At 40.4% G+C, this 22,345-nt stretch overlaps 1 long non-coding RNA gene across 1 annotated transcript; it reads left to right on the top strand.

Moving 5' to 3' along the window:
* The first annotated feature begins 1,119 nt into the window (after nucleotides 1–1,119).
* Nucleotides 1,120–20,521, top strand: LOC118500150. Its single transcript, XR_004902682.1, has 4 exons — nucleotides 1,120–1,130; nucleotides 9,326–9,329; nucleotides 16,963–17,124; nucleotides 20,500–20,521. It is a non-coding gene; the product is annotated as an uncharacterized LOC118500150 (long non-coding RNA).
* Nucleotides 20,522–22,345: the final 1,824 nt, after the last annotated feature.

Raw genomic sequence — 22,345 nt, 5'->3', positions numbered from 1 at the left:
TATTTCTTTACCTCCTCAATTTGTCAGTCTCCCTGTGTTTGTTTCTGTGTATTGGGTAGAGCAGGTTTGACCCCTGTCTTGGTGCACCTGTTGCATTGTATGGGGCAGAGCCTTAGATAATCACCAAGACAGGGGCAACCTGCTTCACCATTTGTGGCTTTGTATGTGGGGTGAGTGTCAGAGGGAGGACAATGCCACTGCCTGACTGCTGGATGCTTGTTCTTGCCACTTGCCCTGCTTCCAGTCACTTAGGCAAGTGGCACTCCTGTAGCTATTGCCCTGGTAGTGATTCTCAGAGTGGGTAGGTTTGCATATGTTCTAAGACCCTGTAGGCTTTTTAAACAGACTCTCCTGAGAGACCAGTAGTTTCTTCTGCCACCCCAACCCCCACTGGTTTTTACAGCCAGGAGTTATGAGGATTTATTTTCCCAGCACTGGAACCCTGGGCTGCATAGTCTGGCCTGGGGCTTGCTCCCCAGATATCACTGATATGAGATGGCCCATTCCACCAGCCGTTGCCACCTGGCCACCATCACCTCACCACTGCCACACCAGTCCTCTCTGCCTTCGCTCCTTGTCTCTACCCCTCCTACCTGTCTGGATGAATATGTCTTCTTTAAATCCTTGGTTGTTGGACTTGCATATAGCTTGGTCTTCTGGCAGTTCTGGATGTTTTTTGTTTTGAGGTTAGTTGTAATCCTTCTTATGGTTGTGCAATGAGGTGAAGCATGTCTGCCTATGCCTCCATCTTGACCAGAAGTCCTCATTTTTCTTTTGTTAATCTGTCTTTTATTGCTGGGGGATCTCAGCCAAGAACTAAGAATGGTAGAGGAAAAATTATTTTTCCTCCTCTCTATTATTGATCTTAAACAGCCAGCCAGATAGTTTTCCAGCAAAATGGATTTATTCAGGAACAAAGAATTGCAATTCCAGACATGGGGTCTAATGACAGAACACACAGTCAAGAGAACAAAGGAGAAGACAATTCTTTTACAGAGGAAAGGGCCAGTTCAGAGGCACTATTGTAATCAGAAAGTCCATTGGAGGAAACTGGGGGCTCCAAGTGAAGTGGCTTTTCATTGGCTGAGTGGTTTCCAGGTGAGAAAAAGAGCCTGTTTCTCACTGCTGGAGTAGTAGAGCACAAAACATCTTCTTGTTGGAAATGGAAAGTAGGTGTCTTCCTATTTTGGGGTAATTGACAGTGAGTGACAGGACATGAGAACTCCCTCTACAGGCCTTCATGACTCCAATTTGAATGAGGCTTCTGTTCAGTACAAATCAGTAGTTACAAAATAGTCACAGGGATGTAAACTTTAGAGTAAGGAATGTAGTCAGTAATATTGTAATTTCTATATATGGTGCCAGGTGGATACTTGAAATATCAGGGTGATCACTTTGTAAAGCATATGACTATCTAACCATTACGTTGTACACTAAAACCAATACAAAATAATATTGAATGCCAACTGTAATTGAAAAATAATTTTTTTTAAAAAGCTAAACACTTAAAAATTTTTTTAAATAAATGAATCTTCTGTTTATTTTCACAACACCACTCTCACAACCAAGAAGTTAGAGGCACTTTAGAGATGCTGCAGAAAACAGGGGGCCAGCAGCCCACGAATGGTCTTGATACATTTAGAGAAACAAAAGTAGAAGTGCAGCACATAACTGCAGTTAGACATTTAGCCATCATAGGGAATGAGAAGATGCAAACGCAGAGGTTAAAAGCCACCAGTCTTCCATTTTGGGACATCCCAAGTTCACTTCAGCATCAGTATGCTTAGAATGTGATCGATAATATATCTGTCAGTGATCAGGCCCCAGTGAAGTGACAGACTAACGAAAACTGACTTCATTGGAGGATGATTTAGAGCCAGAACAATGAATACTTCTGCATGAAAAGCACACCTGGCCTGAGTGGTAGAATTGGTTTTGCAATCACTCTCTTCAGGAAGCCAACACATAGGTCAAAATGTTGTACAGAATGTTGTACAGCGAAAAGAACACAGTTAAAGATCCTGTCCACATTAGGCTGTATGATGTACCCACACAAACAAATCCCTCATTTTCCACAAGAATATTAACTGAAGCTTATCTTCCAACCTAGTTTTCTGCCTTTGGTTTGTGTTTCAGTTGATGACATTCCTGTGAGCTTTCTTTACTCCTTATCTCCCACTCTGCATCAGCCACCAGTATAGCCATTGCTAGGGGGCCTTAATCTCCATTTGTATAAAGGCCTCTAAACTATAGCCATGCAAACCCTTCATTCAAAATGTAAAAAACTTGTCATAGACATCACGATGCCTTTTCTGTAATGCCTTGCAATAGTTAGAAAACTTTCTAAAGCAATGATTGGAAATTCTTTCTGGAATTTTTGCAGTGGAGCCACAAATACACATGCACATCAGGCATTTTCATTTCTATTTTTATTCAGTTCCCCTAAAGTAAGAAAAAATAAGTAGTTTGAAGATATGGTTTACATTTGGCAGCTTTATACCATCATTAATACCAAACAGGAATTTTGCACTCAGTAACATTTACTGAACAGATTTGAACCAGGTGGAAGACTTTGCATCAGCGTGGAGAATAACTGAAGGAGGCTTAGAAACAAATGCAGAGGTTGATTCAAAATTGGAATGGGAAATCAGGCCACAGCTTTTGGAGAGTAACTATTACAGGTACACTGACAGTGTGGTGGTACCTTTGTAGGGTTATTCTCCTGTAATACACGAAGATAGAACCTACCTACAATGGAAGTTAATTTTTGAAAAAAAACCCCACAGGATTTCTTTCTCTTTTAAAAGACCTTATTTGTTTATTTTTAGAGAGAGGAGAAAGGAAGGAGAAAGAGAGGGAGAGAAACATCAATGTGTGGTGGTTTCATGTGGTTGTCTCTCATCTCTCACATGCCCTCTATAGGGAACCTGGCCTGCAACCCAGGCATGTGCCCTGACTGGGACTCTTTGGTTTGTAGGTTGGCACTCAATCCACTGAGCCACCTCAGCTGGGGCAGGCTTCTACTACATTGTTTTAAGGCTTCCCATTCCTGAGGTGGGCTGGCTGGGTCTCCCATGGTCCTGGCTCTTTCTCAGTTTCTCCCCAGCACTGGATATGTTTTCTTTGCATTCTTTGCCTTCCTCACTGATATGTTCGACAGCAAGTAAACCAGTCACAACTCCCATGATGACTTCTTCTTGCCAGTCTACAGGACTCTGTTGTTGCACAAAATGCTGAGTCTATTCTTCTATTTTTATCTATTAATCAATCATTGTTTATGAAGGTGTATACAACTGTAAACCTACTTTTGCTCCACCCTGTAATGTGCCCATGTAGGCTCACTAATTGTACAAATATACCACTCTGGTGTGGGATACTGATTATGGGGAGGTCGTGCCTGTGGGGGCGGGGGACGGGAACAGGCAGAAGATGATATGGGAACTCTATGTACTTTCTGCTCAATTATACCATGAACCTAAAACCGCTCTCAAAAAAATTAAAGTGTTTAAAAGGGGAAGAGAAAACTCAAACATCCCCCCCATAACCCTGTATATACACTAAAGAACAATCTTGCAATCTTCCTCTCTCCTATCAACTCTTTAATCTTGATATGTGTGAGTGCTCAGTGAAGTATTTTAAATGTCAAATATCAAAAATAAATTACTTAACTCCTCCTCCGACAAAATAAGTCACTCTTCTTCCCCAGTTAAGTTTCTGTTTACTCCATTTTCCCACAACTGAATGCTCCTTTCCAATACACACACGGCCACCCACCTGCAAATGCCTCCTTCCTTGGCGCTCATCCTAATACACCGCACACACGCCCACGCCCAGCACAGGGAGCTGCTGCTCAAAACCCTGGGATGCTGCTAACAGTGTGGTCCCACAAGTCACTCTGCCTTTCACTCTTTCAGCCTACAAAATGGGCCTGTTGCAGCACTCTCTTATGAGTAAGACACTAGACGTGGGAAAACCTTGAAGAGTAATGAAATCAACAACAGGAAGCTATTAGAAACAGGGACTACATGATTCTTCGATCCCGTCAGTTAATACCCACTTCCGTCACCCCCACCAGCAGTCAACAGCTGCAGGAGGGTGAGAGGGCAGAACCCCTGCCTTGGCTCCGCCCCTCCCTCTACTTCCTCCGCAGCCTGGGCCCTGGGCTCTTCTAGGACAGGAAGAAGGTCCGACCTTAGTGATCTTAACCCCTTCTCTCCCCGGGCCCTCCCGGGTTCCATGTAGCCAGGGATTGCACTTTTGCACCTGTAGCAGAAGTGGGCACTGAGGGGCCAGGAATAAAACATTAAGCTCTGGAACTCTGATTGAACCCCAGATCCAAATGCAGAACTAACTGAAAGAGTGGAGAGGAAAAGGGAAAGAAGGGAAAGGGAGATGGGGCGGAAGCAAGGAGGCTGAGGAGGAATGGGAGTAAAAGGAAGGAAAGATAGAGTGGGAGAGGATGTTTAAAGAAACAGAAGACAGGTGCCTGGGATGAGAGACTGAGAGTGGTTTCACAAAAGAAGACAGCAAGAGAGAAAGAGTGACTTTAGGGGGAGAAGCTTGAAGGACAAAGTCCTTAGACTGTAAAAAGGAAAAGGTGAGGAGCGGAGGCTGGCGGTGGGGTGGGGTCGGTCCAGGCAAACTAAAGCAAAGAAGAAATAAATTAGACAGGACCTTCTGGTAGGCGAGTGATGAGAGAAGGGGGCAACGGGAGTTTTGCTTCTTTGGATGCTGCACTCTCTTATTAGAATGAAGTTGACCCTTGAACAAGGCAGGGGGGTTTGAGTACTAACCTTCCACCCAATCAAAAATCCGATACAACTTTTGACTCCTCCCAAATTTAACTACCATCCCCCCCTCTGTCAGGGGGTGGGAGGATTGGTTCCAGGACACCCAGGGCTACCAAAACCTGTGGATGGTCAAGTGCCCTAGATGAGCCCTTCACATCTCTGGACCCCCAACTGCTGATCAAAAACGGTACAGGTATTTATTGGGGGGGGGGGGGAGGAGTGGAATCTGCCTGTAATTGGACCAGTGCAGTTCAAACCCCTGCTGTTCAAGAATCAACTGTAGGCACAGGAGAGTACATAATGTATGAGTCCATTATATGACATTTTAGAAAATGCAAACTAAACTGTAGTGACAGAAAACATATCAGTGGGTGCCTGGGGTTAAAGCCCCTTAAAAGGGGGTAGAGAGAAATTTTGGTGGTGACAGAAATGTTCTGTATATTGACTGTGGCAATGGTTTCACAGAATATAAATTTGGTACTGAATTGTACCTTTTAAATACATGTACTTTATTCTATGTAAATTATACCACAAAAAGATGATTTAAATTTATTAAAATAACAAAAACATATCATCAATAATAATAATGTGTCACTCTATCTTACCAAGTACTTTCAAATGCTACAAAAGGGGTAGCATATTAGCAATCCTAATTTACAGGCACTAAGGATACAGATATAAACAAGAGAGACCATGTACCTGCCCTCTTGAGTTTACATTCTGTTTGGAGAGAGACAATAAACGAATAAATGTAACCAGAAACACTGAATCAGTAGGATTCCAAAGAGTAGAATTTCAACAGAAAATATACTCCATTTCCTCATGGCTTGGGCAAACCAGCTATGTGAGATGCTCTTTCATCCATTGGGTGAAATATTGGGCCCACTCAGATCATAAAAAGTCCTCTGATCATGTTTGGTCTGAGTATGGACTTAAGTAAGTAAAATTACCAAAATCCTATATTCAATATTCTGAACTTCTACCATGTCCCAGCTAGGGCCTCCCTCTAGTGAGAATTAGGAAAAGGGTTTACTACTCCACTGCTCCTCCAATTGCTATATTGTCTCTGGCTCTCAGACTTGCAGGGGGGACAGGAAATAAGTTAATGGTTATAAAAGGTCTTACTTGACTAGTATATGGTAATTTGGTATGCCTCCTCTCACTGTGGCAATAATACAAAGCCAATTTCATCTCTGGGCTTGTCAAATATTCTAAGCTAACACTTTTCCTTGGGAAGCATACATGGGGTCTTTGTTTACCTCCCACCAACCACAGGTATGTCTCACCTGCAGATTCTCCTTGCCGTGCCTTTTCTGGTTGGCCTCATCCCCTGTAAGCCCCAGATATGAGGCCTCTGTTTCTACCTGTGACAAGTTCTGAAAGATGGAAAGGGCCAGTCTTAAACAAAGTGAGGGGAAGAGTATTCCAGGAAGAAGAAACAGGTAATACACAGAGGTTTGCCTGTTTAAAGAACAGAGAAGCATCCTGTGTGGCTTGTCCATAGTAATCAAATAATAGAATATGAAAAGGTGAATTTGGCCAAGTACACAGGAGTTAGAAATGGTAGAGCCAAGTAGGTCTGGCCGAGTGTACACACTGTGAAGTTTTGGATATATTTGGTGAAGAAAGATATATATATATATATATACAGTGCAACTTTAAAATGAAAATAACACAGAATTAAATTGTTTACCACTCAAATAATATATTTTATCTGAATAAAAATATTTAACAATTGCTAGAAAGTGGCAGAAAAACATTTAAACTGTACATGGCTAATAGAAGCATAATTTTTTTCTTAAAACTGTCATATACTGAGCTTCTACTAAGTATCAGGGGGCTTGCATATACTACCTCTAATCCTCACAATAAGCTTGCACTAAGGTGGGTATTATACTCAGAGTATAGATGACCATGATGATGCTCACAGATGTCAAATGGTTTGCTCAAGACAAGGCATAATGGCCAGCATTCAAGTCCAGATCTTCTTGTCTGTAAAGCACAAACTGTTTTCACTTTGTCATTAGGGAGTTAGATATAGAGGTAACTGATAGATGATAGATAGATAGATGATAGATAGATAGATAGATAGATAGATAGATAGATAGATTCTAGTCATTCTAAAAACATATTTGGTGCAATCATTCTACTACCACCACTCTTTCCTAAAAAAAAAGATAAAAATCAAGAAAAATCACTTATTTCTTGAAATTTCACCTTTAATGCTCTTTTAAAAAATAATCTAGATATCAAAGAAGAGGGCAACAACTAAGTAAATTATAATAAACTGACACATCACCCTGGCCAGTGTGGCTCAGTTGGTTGGCATGTTATCCCCTACACCGATATGTTGCAGGTTACATCCATCTCCAGGTAGGGCACATACCTAGGTTGTGGGTTCAATCACCTGTCAGGGCATATATACACAAGAAGGTAACCAACAGATGTTTCTTTCTTGCACTGATGTTTCTCTTCTCTTCTCTTCTCTTCTCTTCTCTTCTCTTCTCTTCTCTTGTTTTTCTCTTCTCTCTCTCTCCCTCTTCCTCCCTCCCTCTCTCATTCCCTTTCTCTCTATATAAAACCAAAGAAAAAAATGTACTCAGGTGAGAATAAAAAAATAAAATAAGATAAATAAACTGACACATCCAGTACATCCACATGTATCTTGTGGATACTATAGTGCCTGATCATTAGCAGATGGCCAATAAATATAAATTATATTCTTATATTCATAAGAAATATACAATAATGTAGAAATTCCTTTATTATAATGTTAGGTGACTAAAAAAGTACAAAAATAAATTTACAGAAACCATAATGAACTCAGCTATGTAAAAATATGAAGAGATATACTGAAAGATTAATAATGGATAGTAACAGTAAGAATTATAGACTTTTTTCCTTCTCTCTATATTTATATATTTCTATCTACCTCTCATATTTTCTGGTTTTCCATAATTAGTATGTGTTTTCTTTACAATCAGATTATAATGAAGTGAGATGAACTGAAAAGCAATATGTGAAAAATGTCATGTTTGGTGATGCAAAATATAAGGGATTTGGGGAGTAATAGGAGGCTTGGGAAGTCTTCTTGGAGGAGGTGAGGCTTGTGCTGTACCTTGAGTGTTTGGGAGGACTGAGTAGAGGAAAGAGACAAAGAGGACCTTTTAATCAAGCAAAGAGAAATGCCAGTGCTAAGATGTGGAAGAAGGAAAACACAGGGAGTCACCCAATTGAACTAGTGCAAGAAGTTCATGTGAAGAGAAGCAGAATACATGCTGAATTTGGAAACAGGTCTGGATTGCTGGATGCCTTAAATGTCAGGTCTTGAACTTATGGTTCTACCTAGGGAGCGGGTACAAGGTATAGTCACATCCTTCTAGCCAACTTCCATCCCTCTAACTGAGGTCAGAGTGATAACAAGGGTCCAGATCAGATTGGGCAGTTATTCTCAATAAAGTGGATTTTGCCCACCAAGGGTCATTTGGCAATGTCTGGAGATGGTTTTGATTATTATAACTGGAGAGGAGGTGCTACTGTCACCTAGTAGGCAGAGGGCAAGGATACTGCTAAACATCCTATGCTGCGCAACACAGTCCCAGTGCAAAAATGTCAATAGTGCTGAAGTTGAGAAGCCTGATGTAAGGCCTGGTACATGTGAGGACTCGGTTTTTATTGTGATGTGGAAAATAATTGGAAGATTTTGAGAAAAGAAGGGGCATGACCTGACTGGTGTTTTAAATGGGTAAATCTGGCTTCTGTGTTGAGGACATACCAAATAAAGATAAGGGTGGAACCAGGAGACAATTTCAGTAATCCAGGTGGGAAGTGATGATGGCTTAGGACCAGACGAGACTGGTAGCCATGAAGATGGCAACAACTTGACAACTTCAGGACACATTGTTAAAGACAGAGGCAACATAATTTGCTGATAGATCGTCAGTAGATGAGATGAAGAAAAGTTGTAACACAGATATTTGTCTGATGAATTTTGGTTTGCAGATGAATTTCCATGAACAGAGATGAGAAAAGCTATAGATGGAATATATTTGGGAGGACCATAAGGAACTCAGTTTGTGACAGATTAAGCTCAAGATGTCTATTAGATACCAAAATGCTGTTGGTGAGTAGACAACTGGACACAGGACTCTAGAGTTCAGGAGACAGGACAGGCTGAAAATACCAATTTAGGAGGACTAGCATATAGAGGAGATAAGCTAGGAAGTGCAGGTAGAAAATAGAAGAGGTTTAAAGAATAAAGATACCCAAGAAGTACAGGAAGATAAAGAGAAAACGACAAAGGATATTGAAAAGGAGCTGGTGAAAGAGTGTGCTGCTTAAGAAGCCAAGCTAAAAAAGAGTTTCAAAGATGAGAGAAAGATCTGGCCCATCACACACCCCTCTTTAGTCAAGTAAGATGAAAACTGAAAATTGACTATTGGATTCAGTAATGGGGAGGTCATTTGTGACCTTTGATAAATGCTGTTTTAGTGTTAGAGCCTTATGTGTGTTAATGCAAAAGAGGATGAGAGAAGAGAAGTGCTGTAAGTGATTGGTTAGAGCTGGGATGGTAGCTAGAGGAGAGTGCAGTCAAGAGAAGATTATTTTTAATGAGAGGCATGCAGACAAGTTTATGTGCTGATGGGAATGATCCACTAAACAGAAAAATGGCGCTACAGGAGAGAGGAGGAAATACTAGAGCAATATCTTTGGATTAGAAGAAAGGGATGGAACCTAGTAGACACATGGAGGGATTGGCGTCACAAATAGTTTATTCCTAGTAGTATCAGAAGAAGAGGTAGAGTATACAAACACAGATGGAAGTAGGTGAACAGATGTGCTGGTGACAGTGTGTGAAAGTTCTCTTCTGATTGCTTTACACTTCTTCGATGAAATATGAAGTAAATTATTAGCTGAGAGAGAGGATATTATCTGAGGAAAAGAGAGTATGAGGGATTGAAGGAGATGAGAAAGTATCCACTAGTTATCTTGGAGAATGGGCCAATGAGTGAACTAAATAAATATAATAGGAATGTTGGACAGCATTAGCAGCTCAGCCTAAAGTTAGTGATCATGAAAAGGTGATGTCACCAAAACAGCAGTGTAGGAGACCTCAGCCTCCATCCTCCACAAACATCAGCAATTAGACAGCTATCCACAGACAAAAACAGCTCTGGGAGGGCTCCAGAGTCCACTTAAGAAACTTCAGCAACACAATGAAACAAAAAACTGAGAGCAACTGTCCAAAAAGGGAAGGAAGACACAGCTTCGTTCCGCCTGTATCATCCCACCCCACAAGCCAGTCTTGCTCAGTGCTAAGAGGAAACTCCCAACCTAGCAAGAGTTTCCCCAGCTGGGAAAAGAAGACTCAGGTGAATAATCAGCTTTCCCAGACTTTCAGGGCACTACACCAAGGACCCACTTTGGTTTCACCCCATTCAGAGACCAGCAAAGCTAAAACATACAGACACAAGGGGATGTTGTTCCAAGACCCCCAGTGGATGCCTGAAACTGCAGATAGTACCTAACCCTATATATTCTTTTTTCTATGAATACATATCTTTGATAAAGTTTAATTTATAAATTAGAAGCAGTAAGCAATTGACAACAATAGTTAATAGTAAAATAAAGCAGGTATAACGACATACTGCAATACAAGTTATGTGAATAGCTTTGGAGCTGTTATTAAGTAAAATAAGGGTTAAACGCAAGCACTGCAATACCACAACAGTCCATTTTGAAACTGAGATGGCCACTCGGTGACTAGTGGGCAGGTAGCATACACAGCGCAGATATGTGGAGCAAAGGGATGATTTACTCCCAAGTGGGACAGAGCCAGATGGCATAAGATTTCATCACACTACCATCAGAATGGACTGCAATTTAAAATTTATGAATTGTTTATCTATGGAATTCTTTTCCAGTGATTCTGCTGATTTTATTTTATATTTAAGTATGTTATACTGATTATGCTGTTACAGGTTTCCCAATTTCCCCCCTTTATCCCTCCTCTGCCCTCAACTCTCCAGCATTCCCCACCTTAGTTCATGTCCATGGGTTGTATATTTAGGTTCTTTGACTTCTCTGTTTCCTGTACCAATTTTTACCTCTACCCATCTATTTTGTGCCTACCAACAATGCTTCTTATTCCCTGTACCACCCCCACCCCATTCTTACCCCTCCCCTGTCCACTGAAAACCCTCCATATGATGTCCATTTCTGTGATGGACATCACAGAATTCTGTTCCTGTTCTAGTTGTTTGCTAAGTTTGACTTTGTTTTTCTTAGGTTCAGTTGTTGGTAGTTGTGAGTTTGCTGTCATTTTACTGTTCACAGTTGTGACCTTCTTCTTTTTCTTAGATAAGTCCCTTTAACATTTCATATAATAATGGCTTGGTGATGAGAACTCCTTTAACTTGAACTTATTTGGGAAGCACTTTATCTGCCCTTCCATTCTAAATGATAGCTTTGCTGGATAGAGTAATCTGGGATGTAGGTCCTTGCCTGTCATGACTTCAAATACTTCTTTCTGTAAGTTTTCCCCCTTCTTGCCTGTAAGGTTTCTTTTGAGAAACCAGCTGATAGTCTTATGGGCACTTCTTTGTAGGTAACTCTGTCCTGTCCTGTTGCTGCATTTAAGATTCTCTCTTTGTCTTTAATCTTGGGTAACTTAATGATGATGTGCCTTGTTGTGTTCTTCTTTGGGTTCACCTTCTTCAAGACTCTCTGGGCTTCCTGGATTCCTGGAAGTCTGTTTCTTTCACCAGATCAGGGAAGTTTTCCTTCATTATTTGTTCAAAGAAGTTTTCAATTCTTTGCTCTTCTTCTTCTCCTTCTGGAACCAGTATAATTCTGATGTTAGAGTGTTTAAAGTTGTCCCAGAGTTTCCTCAGCCTCTCCCCATTATTTTTTTTTTTGAATTCTTGTTTCTTCATTCTGTTCGAGTTGGATGTGTATTTCTTTCTTTGGTTCCAAATCATTGGTTTGAGTCCCAGTTTCCTTCCCTTCATTATTGGTTCCTTGTATATTTTGCTTTATTTCACTTTGGGTAGCCTTCATTTATTCCTTTACTTTGTGACTGAGCTCAATCAGTTCTGTGTGCATCCTGATTACCAGTGTTTTGAACTCTGCATCAGATAGGTCAGCTCTCTCCTCGTTGCTTAGCTCTTTTTATTTGGGCCATACTTCTTTGTCTTGGTGCACCTGTTATGTTGTAAGGGGGCAGTGCCTTAGGTGTTCACCTGGGCAAGGCAACCCTCTTTGCTGCCTTGGGGTGCTGTCTGTGGGGGAGGGGCCAGAGAGGGAACAATGTGGCTGGCTCACCCCACTCTAGCCCCAGTTTCCAATGAACTCTCTCATGTGAGACTTGGCATTTCTCCAGTGTGTTACACACACAGTAGTTTACAGCTATCCTAGAGTCTTTAGTTTGCCTTTCAGCCAGCCCTGCCTTGCCCACTCAGTGTGCTGCCTTGCCACATGGGTGCTTTCTGCTGGGCTGCCCACCTACTGGTCTTGGTGAATGTTTTTTTTTAACTCCTTGGTTGTCAGAGTCCTGTGCAGTTTGATTTTCTGGCACTTCTGGTTGTTTATTGCTTCTAGATTGATTGTCATCCTTCTTTTGGTTGTGTGAGGTAGCGAATAGTTTCTACCTATGCCTCCAACTTGCCCAGAAATCCTAGAATTTTTCATTTAATATTTCTGGAGTAGAGTTGACCACAAGTCACTGAAACTGCCTAAAGCAAACTACGGATAAGGGGGCACTAGTGTAGTTATCACTGGTATTCCAGAAGCAAAAGAGATGGAGAAAAAAAAGCAAAAAGCTTATTTAAAGAGAAAAACCAAACAAACACTGAGACCTTTCCAAACCCAGGGAGAGATTTAGACATGCCAGTTCATCAAACTAATAGATATCCCCCAATATCAATCCAAAACAATCTTCTTCAACACACATTATAATAAAACTGTCTAAAACCAAAGACAAAAACAGAATTTTAAAGCAAAAAAAGGAAAAAAACTCTTATGCAAGAGAAACCCATAAGGCTATCGAGCACATTTCTCAGTAGAAATGTTGCAGGCCAGGAGAGAATGGAATGATATATTGAAAGTATGTAAAGAGAAAAACTGCCAACCAAGAATAAATTAGAAGGCAAATAACAATAGCTATAATACTTTGCTAATGAAATATACAATATAAAAAGATGAATAATGTGATATCAAAACCATAAAAGGGTCACAGTTTTGTATGAAATCAAAGTTAAGTTATTGGCTTAAAATAGACTGTTAGGTCTATAAGAATTTTCAAAGAAGTCTCAGAATAATAACGAAACAAAGACCTATAATAAGTACAGAGAAGATAAAGAGAATTGAACCAAATCATACCACAATAAATGATCAATTCACAAAAGAGGACAGCAAGACAGAATGAAAGGAATGAAGGAACTAAAAATCATCCAGAAAAAAATTAACAAGATGGCAATAGTAAATTGTTACCTATCCATAATGACTTTAAATGTAAATGGGTTAAATTCTCCAATTGAAAGACACAGAGTGGATGAATGGATCAAAAAAAAAAAAAAACAAGAACCATCCCCAATGGATAAATGGATAAAGAAAATGTGCTATATGTATTCAAGGAAATATTATTCAGTAGTAAAAACAAAAAAAAAACAAAAAAATCTTGCCAACTGCAACAACATGGAATGACCTAAAGGGTATTGTGCTGAGTGAAATAAGTCAGAGAAAGAAAGACAAATACTGTATAATTTCACTTGTATCTGGACTCTAGAGAACAACAAAAACAAAGCAAAACAGAAACAGATTTAAGGGTACAGAGAACAAAGTAATGGTTGTGAGTTTGGAGAGACAAGTGGAAGACTGGTTGAAAAGGCAAAGAGGAATAAGGAATACCAACTTCCAGCCATAAAATAAATAAGTCACGGGATGTAATGTACAGCACAGGCAACATAGTTAATAGCATTGAAATAACTGTGGACAGTGACAGATAGTTACCAGATATATCATGGTGATGACATTGTGAAGTATATAAATGTAGAATCACTTGTAGACCTGAAAGTAATATAATATTGCATGTCAACTACACTTTAATTTAAAAAAATAAAAATAATTAAAAAACAAGACCCAAGAATATGTGGTCTACAGGAGACTCACTTCAGCCTCCAGTAGACACACATACAAATGGATACTAAAAGAGAGACAGGGGTAGCTATACTTATACCAGACAAAAACAGACTTTACATAAAAAACTGTAATGAGACAAAGAAGGTGATTATAATAATAAGGAAGTGAACCTGTCGGGAGGATATAACAATTTAAATACCCATGCACGCAAATTTTAAATATACTTACCAAACTCTAACCTGAAAGAAGGAATGTACAATAATACAATAAGTGTAGAGGATCACTTTCAACAGTGGATAGACTATCCAGATGGAAAATCAATAAGGAAATATTAAACTTGAACTATATTTTAGATCAAATGGAAATAACAGATGTAACAGAAACATCTAACTGGAACTCCATCTCACACCAGTCATGAAAATTAACTTCTAGAATAAAACATGGGGCAAAATTTCCTTGACACTGGTCTAGGTAAATGATTTTTTTGGGGGGGGGATACGATACCAAAATGCACAAACAACACAAGCAGCAAATATCAACAAGTGGGACAACATCAAATTAAAAGGCTTCAACACAGCCACTGGCCAGTGTGGCTCAGTTAGTTGGAGCATCATCAGGTTCACTAAAATTATGAGGGTTCGATTCTTCCTTAGGGCACATACCTAGGCTGGAGAACGTATGGGAAGCAACCTATCAATGTCTCTCTCTTACTTCCATGTTTTTTTCTTTCTCTCTCTCCCTTCCTTTCTCTCTAAAATAAATAAACATACTTTAAAAATGTAAAAGATTTTACCTGGCAAAAGAACAATCAATAAATTAAAAAGGCAATTTATGATATAAGGAAAAAATATTTGCAAACCATATATTTGATAAGGGGTTAATATCCAAAATATATAAAGTACATACACAACAACAACAACAAAACCCAAACAACCCAACTCTGTTGTTGTCATTCAAGAACAGTTGTCTCCATTTCCCCTCCCCATTCCCCCCAACTCCAGCCACTCCCACCTCCCACCCTTGAGCCTACCCCACTTTGGCTTTGTCCATGTGTCATTTATATATGTTCCTGGATGACCCTTCCCACCTTTTCCTCTTATATCCCCTCAAACCCCCTCCTACCTCCCCTCTCGTTACTGTCAGTTTGTTCTTTATTTCAGTGTCTCTGGTAATATTTTGCTTGCTTGTTTCTTTTGTTGATTAGGTTCTACTTATAGGTGAGATCATATGGTATTTGTGTTTCACCACCGGGCTTCTTTAACTTAGCATAATGCTCTCCAGATCCATTCATGCTGTCATGTAGAGGGTAGGAGCTCCCTCTCCTTTCTGCTGTATAATATTCCATTGTGTAAATGTGCCATAGTTTTTTGATCCATTCACTTAGTGATGGGAACTTAGGTTGCTTCCAGCACTTGGCTATTTTAAATTGTGCTGCTAGGAACATAGAGGCACATAGGTTATTTTGAATTGGTGTTTCAGGATTCTTAGGGTATAATCCCAGCAGCAGAATTGCTGGGTCAAATGCAGTGCCATTTTTAGTCCTCTGAGGAAACTCCATACTGTTTCCCACAGTGACTGTACCACTCTGCATACCCACCAGCAGTGTGCAAGGGTTCCCTCTTCTCCACAACCTTGCCAGCACTTCTTGTTCGCTGATTTGGTTATGATGGCCATTCTGACTAATGTGAAGTGGTATCTCATTGTGGTTTCAACTTGCATCTCTCTGATGGCTAGTGATGCTGAGCATCCTTTCAAATGTGTCTGTACCCTCTGTATGTCTGTCCTCCTTGGAGAAGTGTCTGTTCAGGTCCTTTGCCCATTTTTAATTGCAAACAACTCAATTTTCAAAACTGTCAGAGGACCTGTAGAGACTTTGTTTTCTGAAAAATATTTGATTAAAAAGTGGACAAAGGACCTGAGTAGACTTTTTCTCAAAGACATTGAAACAGCTACTAGGAACATGCAAAGTCATTCAACATAACTAATCTTCAGGAAAATGCAAACCCAAAACATGGTGAGATACCGCCTCACTCTTATTAAAGTGGCTACTATCAAATAAGTGCTGGCAAGGATGTAGAGAATCATGCATGGTTTGTGGCAATGTAAATTGGTGAAGCCATTATGGAAAACAGTGTGGACATTTCTCAAAAAGTTACATATAGAGGTACCATGTGACTCAGCAATTCCACTTCTGGTTATATATCCAAAGAAATGAAATCACTGTCTCAATGAGGTATCTGCATTTCCATATTCATTGTAGCGTTATTCACAATAATCCAGACATGGAGAAGATGGTAGCACAGGTGGCAGCATACATAAACATGCTACTCACATCCTCCCACAACCACATCAATATTTCAACTAAACTACAGAGCAATGCCTGAAATCTAGCTAAGTGGAAGTCATACAAATACAATTGTGAAGAAGAAGCCACATCAAGAGAAGACATGGATGGGGCTGGTTCCACACCCTTGTGTGCAGATAAAGATTGGGGGAGGTATCTCAGCTGTGGAGTGAGGGGTCCCAGACCCACAGCACATCCCCAACTGAGTTTTTCAGGGCCCGGAAGAGAAGTCCCTGTAACTTCTGGCTATAAAACCAAACTTGGATTTTGGCTGAGTGAGACCTACGGCCGCTGGAGCCCCAGGCATATCTCTTAAAGGGCTGGCACACAGACTTCTCACTGATGGACCCGAGACAAAATGGAGAGAAGCAACTTATCAGGTATAGAGTTCAAAACACTGGTTACTAGGATGCTCAAGGAACTCATTGGGTACTTCAATAGCACAAAAAAGACCCAGGTAGAAATGAAGTTTACACTAAGCAAAATAAAGAAAAATGTACAGGGAATCAACAGTGGAGTGGATGAAGCTGAGAAATAAATCAATGATTTGTAACACAAGGAAGAAAAAACACATTCGACCAGAACAGCAAGAACAAAAAGAATCATAAAAAATGAGGATAAACTAAGGACCCCTGGGACAACTTGAAACATTATAGCATTTCAATCATAGGGGTGCTGGAAAAAGAAAAGGAAGAGGAAGAGATTCAAAACTTATTTGAAAAAATAATGAAAGAAAACTTCTTTAATTTGGTGAAGGAAATAGGCATACAAGTCTAGGAAGCACAGAGAGCCCCACACTAGATGGACACAAAGAACACCACACCCAGCCACATTATAATAAAAATACGAAAGGTGAAAGATAAAGGAAGAATCTTAAAAGCAACAAGAAAAAGCAGAGAGTTACCTACAAAGGAATTCCCATAAGACAGTCAGCTGACTCCTCAAAAGAAATTTTGCAGGCAAGAAGGGGCTGGCGAGAATTATTCAAAGTGATGAAAAGCAAGGACGTACAACCCAGATTGCTCTATCCAGCAAAGGTATCACTTAGAATCGAAGGGCAGATAAAGTGCTTTCCAGACAAGGTAAAGCTAAAGGAGTTCATCATCACCAAGCCATTATTTTTTTTATTTTTTTATTTCAATCATTGTTCAAGTACAGTTTTCTCCCCCCTACTCCCATTCCAGCCCCTCCACCCAACCCTCCCCCCTTCCCCCCATTACCACCCACCCCTAGTTTTTGTCCATGTGTCCTCCAAATTTGTTCCTGTAATCCCTACCCATTCCCCCCTGAAATTCCCTCTTCTATCCCCTCTGGCCACTGTCAGACTATCCCCTATTTCAGTGTCTTTGGTTATATTTTGCTAGTTTTTTGTTTTGTTTTGTTGTTTAGATTCCTGTTAAAGGTGATATCATGTGGTATTTGTCTTTCACTGCCTGGCTTGTTTCACTTAGCATAATGCTTTCCAGCTCCATCCATGCTGTTGCAAAGGGTATGAGCTCCTTCTTTCTTTCTGCTGCATATTATTCCAGTGTGTAAATGTACCATAGTTTTTTGATCCATTCATTTACTGATGGGCATCTAGGTTGCTTCTAGCACCTAGCTATTGTAAATTGTGCTGCTATGAACATCGGGGTGCAAAGGTTCTTTTGTATTGGTGTTTTAGTGTTCTTAGGATAGAGTCCCAGCAATGGAATTGCTGGGTCAAAAGGCAGATCCATTTTTAGTTTTCTGAGGAAGTTCCAAACTGCTTTCCATAATGGTTGTACCAGTCTGCAGTCCCACCAACAGTGCACTAGGGACCCCCTTTCTCCACATCCTCTCCAACACTTGTTTGTTGCTTTGTTTATGATGGCCATTCTGACTGGTGTGAAGTGGTATCTCATTGTGGTTTTAATCTGCATCTCTCTGATGGCTAGCGATATTGAGCATCGCTTCATGTGTCTTTGGATTTTCTGTATGTCCTCCTTGGAGAATTGTCTGTCCAAGTCCTTTGCCCATTTTTTAATTGGGTTACTTGTCTTCTTAGAGTGGAGTCGTGTAAGTTCTTTATATATTTTGGAGATTAAACCCTTGTCTGAGGTATCATTAGCAAATATGTTTTCCCATACAGTTGGTTCTCTTTTTATTTTGATACTGTTTTCCTTAGCTGTGCAAAAGCTTTTAATTTTGATGAGGTCCCATTTGTTTATTCTTTCCTTTATGTCCCTTGCTCTAGGAGACAAGTCAGTAAAAAAGTTTCTGCGTGAAATATCTGAGATTTTCCTACCTACGTTCTCTTCTAGGACTTTAATGGTGTCACGCTTTATATTTAAGTCTTTTATCCACCTTACCAAGCCATTATTATATGAAATGGTAAAGGGACTTATTTCAGAAAAAGAAGGAGATAAAAACTATGAACATTAAAATGGCAACAAATTCACAATGACTGATGATTGAATCTAAAAAACAGACTAAGCAAACAGGCAGAACTGAAAAAGAATTATAGATATGGAAATCATTTGGAGGGTTATCAGTTGGTAAGGGGAAGGGGGACAATAGGAGAAAATGCGCAGGCATTAAGTGCAAGTTAGTAGATATAGAATAGATGGGAGGAATGTTAAGAACAGTGTAAAAAATTGAGTAGCCAAAGAACTTACATGCATACCCATGGATATGAACTAAGGAGGGGGGATTTTCAGAGGGAATGGGGGTACCAGGTAGAGAGGGACAAAGAGGGGAAAATCGTGACAACTATAATAGCATAATCTATACAATATATTTTTTAAAAAAACAAATTGTGACAGTAGCAGTACTGAAAATGAGCCAGAGACAAAAATCTTCAGGGAATAAAGCAGAGCAAAAGAGATGAGGAGTCTGGTGACAGCAACAAGGAGGGCCAAAAGCTGTGGCAAACGCTGAAATGAAGTCAAAGCTGCATTCACACTGAGGTTGACTTCATCCTCTCTACAACATCTTGCAGAAATGAGGATTGTTTTTCCATGTTTTATACAAGATGACACTGAGAATCACTAAGTTTAAGCAGCTAGCTTAAAGTTTCTCACTCAGGGAGCTCCAGCCAAGGTGGAGGTGAAGATAGACATACTTTGCTTGCTCGCACAACCAAAAGAAGGACAACCACCAATTAAAAACAAAAAACAACCCAAACTACCAGAACGTTGAACTGTACAGAAGCCCAACAACCAAGGAGTTCAAGAAGAAACATTCATCAAGACTGGTGGGAGGTGCAGAGATGTGCAGCCAGGGAAGACAGGACACATGGCAAGGTAGCTGCTAGGGAAGTCCCACATTCATGTGCAGATAATCCATGAGGAACAACTGGTGAGCAAGGCCACACAACCAAGGGATCCAGGGGTGGGAAATAAAGCCTCAAACCACTGGCTGTAAAAAACCTGTGAGGGTTGCAGGAGAACTCCCAGTCTCACAGAAGAGTCTGTTGGAGGGACCCATGGGATCTAAGAATGTACACAAACCCACTCACCCAGGAATCAGCAGCAGAAAGGCACAGTTTGCTTGTGGCTAGCAGGGAAAGTGACTGAAAGTAGGGCAATAGCCGAGAAAGTGGCACTGTTCCTTCTTTGACCCCTCCCCAACATATAGCACCACAGTACAGAGCAGTGGGTTGCCCCATCCTGGCAAATACCTAAGGCTGTGCCCCTTACATCACAACAGAGGCACACAGAGAAAGAAACATGGGCCAAATGAAAGAAGAGATCAAAACTCCAAAAATAGAACTAAGCGATGAGGAGACAGCCAACCTATCACAGAGTTCAAAACACTGGTAATCAGGAGGCTCACAGAAATGATTGAATACAGCCGCAAAATAAAGGAAGAAGTAAAGGCTATACAAAGAAAAATATGTGGGGAACCAGCAGGGAAGTGAAGGAAACCTGGGCTCAAATCAACAATTTGGAGCAGAGGAAGAAATAAACATTCAACCGGAACAGAATGAAGAAACAGGAATTCAAAAAAATGAGGAGAGGCTTAGGATCCTCCAGGACAACTTTAAACATTCCAACATCCAAATTATAGGGGTACCAGAAGGAGAAGAAGAAGAGCAGCAAGTGGAAAAGTTATTTGAACAAATAATGAAGGAGAATTTACCCAATCTGATAAAGGAAATAGACTTTCAGGAAGTCCAGGAAACTCAGAGGGTCACAAAGAAGTTGGACCCAAGGAGGTACACACCAGGGCACATCATAAGTACATTGCCCAAGATCAAAGATAGAGAGAGAATCTTAAAAGCAGCAAGGGGAAAGGAGACAGCACCTACAAAGGAGCTGCCATCAGACTATCAGCTGATTTCTCAAAAGAAATCTTGCAAGCAAGAAAGGGCTGGAAAGACGTATTCCAAGTCATGAATAGCAAGGACCTACAACCTAAATAACTCTGTCTAGCACAGATATCATTTAGAATGCGAAGGCAGATACAGTGATTCCAAGATAAGGTCAAGTTAAAGGAGTTCATCACCACCAAGCCCTTATTGTATGAAATGTTAAAGGGACTTATCTAAGAAAGAAAAGAAGGTCACAACTTTGAGCACTAAAATGAGAGCAAGCACAACTATCAACAACTGAACCTAAGAAAAACAAAATCAAACTTAGCAAACTAGTAGAACAGGAACAGAATCACAGAAATGGAGACTCATGCACATGAGCAAATGGAGGGGGGAATGCTGGAGGGACGGCAGAGTGCAGGGTGGAGGGTGATAAAGTGGAGGGGAAGAATGAGACAACTGTAATAGCATAATCAATAAAATATAATTAAGAATAAATAGTCACTCAGGGATTGAAATCTTAAACCACTGAAATTAGGAATAGAAATGACAGTGAGAAGGAATTATGCTGCCTCTGACCTTCACATATGCCAGGGACACATCACCCCAAAGGACCTTTCCTGCCAAGACTTCCCCTTCCTCACCCTGGGGAACTTCTCTTTAAACACCTCCAGACAAAGTCCTAATCATGGGAATGGGCTGCTCACAGCTCCATCCTCTCTTCTAAATAACAGGGAAAGTTTTCTCTCTTGTAAGAGGACTCATCACCATCTTCCTCCTTCTCTACAACTGCCATGCACTTTAAATCAGGAAGCATATTTCTGTCACCACCACCAGCCAATGCTGACATACCACCACAGAACTCCAGGTCTTGTCCTGTCTATACCCCAATACAGGGCTCTCCAGGAACAGACATTACCAGCTCTGCCTGAGTCTCGATGCTTCACAAGGCTTGGCTGGCTTCTTATGCAAAGACATTCTATTCATTCCTCTGCTGACTCACCCCACATCTTCCTCCTGAGGTCCCTGTCTCTGAATCAGGTGCTATTGCAGAAATCAACAGTCATACGTTTTTGTCTTTCTTTCACCATTCCCACCGCCATTTCAAACCCAGCAGAAGCAAGAGGCCAATTTATCATCTGGAAACTGAAGGCCTAAAGATTAGTGCCAGAGAACAAGACGTACAGGTAGGCTTTTTCTTTCATTGCCCTCAGGAAAAAGTGATCTTACAAATAAAGGTCACATTCTGGAACACCAACTGAGGTGTGGGGACACATTATAGAATACTTTTTAAAGCAGATCTGCCTTCTGGATGCTTGAGGGAGATTATGGGAGAGTGTATATGTATACACATGTGCTGAGCTATGTGTCTGGGAATTTGTGCATACATGTAGTAAGGATGCTCTCTGTGAGATTTTATTATTGTGTGCCTATTTTCAGGGTTTGGCATGTTTGGAAGGAAGTAGTTGAAAGCTTGCCTGGCCGAACCATTGGTATGTATCTATGTAATCACAGAATTAGAAAATCTGACTTTTATAACTCAACATCTCTAGCACCATTGAGCCATGAGCCTGAATGTAACCTCTTGTACTTTATTCATCTCCAACATGACCCCAATGCTATAAAATTATCAAAAAATGGAGGTCCTTCTTTGCATGTACTTTAATCCTCCACAGTCCCTAGTATAGTAAAATAATAGAGTCTGGTTTATTTTTTTTTAAGCAATGATCTTGGAATTAGTCAGATTTGGATTGAAATTCGGATAAGCATTTACAAAACGTGTGACCTTGGGCAAGTTCT

This window comes from Phyllostomus discolor, chromosome 4, assembly GCF_004126475.2.
Source record: "Phyllostomus discolor isolate MPI-MPIP mPhyDis1 chromosome 4, mPhyDis1.pri.v3, whole genome shotgun sequence".
Classification (NCBI taxonomy): Eukaryota; Metazoa; Chordata; class Mammalia; order Chiroptera; family Phyllostomidae; genus Phyllostomus; species Phyllostomus discolor.
Note: the sequence above shows the minus strand (reverse complement) of the source record. Positions and strands in the feature narration are given on the sequence as shown.